The sequence below is a fragment of the Glycine max genome, chromosome 7 (genome assembly GCF_000004515.6).
Source record: "Glycine max cultivar Williams 82 chromosome 7, Glycine_max_v4.0, whole genome shotgun sequence".
NCBI lineage: Eukaryota > Viridiplantae > Streptophyta > Magnoliopsida > Fabales > Fabaceae > Glycine > Glycine max.
This window is the reverse complement of record NC_038243.2, coordinates 31,347,283-31,350,541: the sequence shown is the minus strand read 5'-3', so window position 1 is coordinate 31,350,541 and position 3,259 is coordinate 31,347,283. Positions and strand designations below refer to the sequence as shown.

General features: G+C 34.8%; 1 long non-coding RNA gene across 1 annotated transcript; it reads left to right on the top strand.

Annotated features, from left to right (window-relative positions):
* Positions 1–933: 933 nt before the first annotated feature.
* On the top strand, positions 934–2,541 carry LOC121175137 (uncharacterized). Its single transcript, XR_005892284.1, has 3 exons — positions 934–1,413; positions 1,508–1,680; positions 2,353–2,541. It is a non-coding gene; the product is annotated as an uncharacterized lncRNA (long non-coding RNA).
* The last annotated feature ends 718 nt before the right edge of the window (positions 2,542–3,259 follow it).

Below are 3,259 nucleotides of genomic sequence, written 5' to 3'. Positions count from 1 at the left end.
ATATTAGCGATTGGCAAAAATAATACAATGATAACATTTCTTAAAATTAGATCGTGTTACAACTTACAACTTCCAGTTGCATTATCATATCCGGAAAAGGAAAATTTGTAGCTAATGCACTAAATCAATATCTTTGCTCGTATCATTGTTGATGGTCAAGGAGATGGAAGTAATAGATAAATTATTTGAATTTGGCTGTGGAGATGAAACTCGACCAAAAATCATTGTTAAGAATGTTGAAGATTAATTTCAAGTAGATTTTTGGAACAAATTAAAGACGCACGAAGGTATGATTTATTCCTACGAGACAAAAGGAAGGAGAAGATAATTAACGAATTAGTTAGAATTCAACAAAGACTCTGGTCAAGTTATAACATTCAAAGAAAGGATCTAATTCACACAGAAAAAGAATTTCTCTCTCCTTATTTAATATAAATTTGATATTTTCATCTCACTTCCTTTTTTTTTCATATTACTTTTCCATGCTTGTCTTAGAATAAATTGTTCCAAAGTAAATATCAACTTCTGCACTTGTTAAGTCGGTATTATCTCTCTGAGACAATATCGATTTGGGACACACTACTTAAAAAAGGGTTTTCCATGATGCAATTTTTATGACGGTCGTGACGCAAATGTCTTAAAAATATACGCGGTGACATTTTCATAATTTGAAGATGCTATACCAAGACGGTGTTACTCAAACTCATCTTAAAATTCCTTGTTCAACGATGGGTACTACAACAGCATTGTAGAAAGCTTAATGACATTTATTTTATAAAATAAATTATTTTATTTAAAATGATTTAAGACGGTGCGGATATGCAACGTCTTTGAAGCCAAGAGAGACAACAACGATGATTTTATAAACATCATCTTTAATTGGTATTAAAAAATAATGCCCGCCTCTCTTTATCTGCGCTTACCTTTCACTCCGAAGGTTCTAGATCGAGAGAACTAGCTGTGAAGAAAGAAGAATACCAAGTGTTTGAAGAACTTAGGCGAGGCCATTTTGGCACCATGTTCTGCTGCTTCCAACAACGAGGACTGCCGCTGCATCGAAATGGAGGCCTTGGAGGTTGGTGGTGGTGGTTGTCGCCAGCGAGGAGGCGGAAAAGAAGCAGTAGTCGTTTCCGCCGGAGAAGAAGTCGTTGTCGTAGTCGTCGATGAAGAAGTTGCGGTCTGGTGGAGGAGGACGTAGTTGGCGGAGCAAAAGTCGCACTGTGCTCCATAGATCTCAAATCTAAAATAAAAAAACTCAGATTTTAGATCTTAGATCTTAGATTTTACAGAGAACCTTCTTGTGATGGTCTTACTCTGAGACGGAGGTGGCTTTGTCGGCGGCGACAATGGTGCAATGAGGCCGACGGGCTTGACCGAGGAAGAGTGTTCAAAGAAGACGAAGAAGCAACAGAGGTATTTTTGTTAGTTTTTGTACTTAAGTTGAATTTTATTGTGAATGAATTATGGATTACTAAGTAATATTATATTCTTGATTGCTTCATTGCAGACCTTGAATAGCATGTTCATCATCAATGCAGGTTCTGGATTTAGGATACTGTGGAACACCGTAAAATCAGTCCTTGATCCTAAGACCACCACAAAAATCAACGTGAGCATATAAACCTACATTTTTTGGCGCCCCTGCATTTGTAGACAGTAGTTATGCTTCTCAATCTTCAGGTCTCTCTTTTTTCTCTCTCTACATTGGGCGTGCTTTTTTTTTTCTCTGCGTTTCAGATCTTACTCGATTTCTTTTTTCATTCGCAATCATTCATGCTTTAGTTTCATGAATATTTTAGCTTTTCCTTTAAGATTTCGATTTTCCACAACTTTTGTAGTTTTTAAACTGTTTATATTTGACAAATTGAATTTATTTATTTAATTCTGAATGTTGTAGGTTTGTGCCTATGTTGAATTTGGTTTTTGTGATGGATTGTACTGTTTTGTTTTTAGCTTTGTGATTATTTTTTAGCCTTAGGGTTAATTAAGGATTTGAGATAGGATTCTACAATGGTGATTGAAGTTGAATAACTTACTGCTATTGAAGTTTCAGCTTCTCATGGAATCGAAGTTGTGCTATTTTCCTTCTTCTATTGATGTTGATTTTTTTAGGTTCTTATATTTAATTATTTCGTTTCATATATAATTACTGTACATAAGTGATTTTTTTAAAGAAAATCATTATGCCGTATTCAGATTTGTAGGAGAACTTTTGTGTGCCAGTTTTTATTTGTAAGAATTTTCATATTAGATATATGCAAGGATTAGGCTACTTGTTAGCCTACTTGTATTGCTTCATTCTTTTTTCCAACTAACTTAATGTGTTCCTCTCTTGCCTTTTATTTTTGTTAGTGTTGATCCATTTGGCTGCATTCTGCTTGCCTTCTTTTGTGAACAAGGTTGTTAATCCAAAAAGATATTGATAAAGAACCTACATGTTGAATGAATGTGCATATTGGAATGGGTAAAGAGGATTGTGTCACTGTCATTACTCACCCTCTCCTTCAAGTAAGTACACTCAATTAACCTCCTATAGGTTCAGTGCTTGAATAATTATTATTTAAAACTATACCTAATGAGAAAAATGGATGTTGTGTGACAACGTTGATTAGGAATGGTAACCTTGTTCTATCCAATGGTAGTGATTGTCGTGTTGTGATTAGCAGAGAGGTGTGGCAAGCCCTCACGTCTAACCATTGGCATAACTGATTAACCGTGTCATCTTTCTATATAACTAGCAATTTTTCTTTCAAGCATATCTTTCAAAAAAATTCTAAGAGATAAGGCAGTGGCAAAGCTTTATGAGCTTGGAAATGAACTTGAACTATACTATAACCTTCTTGTGCTGGTGTATCTTGATATTAGGCAATGGCAATTCTTAGGGAACATCAATTTCTCTATTTTTTTCAGGACAAATTTGTTTAATAATTATAAATGGATTCATAGTTCCTTCTTGACTTTCAGCTTCTACAGTGCATTCATATCAAATGATAACATTCTCTTTTATGATTAATAACATGGCTCCTACTTGGTAATATTTGTAGAATTTGTTTTGAGTGAAGCTGTAGCAGTACTTGCAGGTAAAATTATCTCCACTTGTTTGCCTAATGCTGGTTTGCTATTGTTGATAACCAGTAATCACCAAGTAATTTTATGATGCATCAAATGCCTAACTGATTTTGCACTCTTGAGCATTAATCCTAATGGTGCTTGGTGTCATGTCCAACAAAAGTTCACTCTTATACCAATTGAGCCAAAG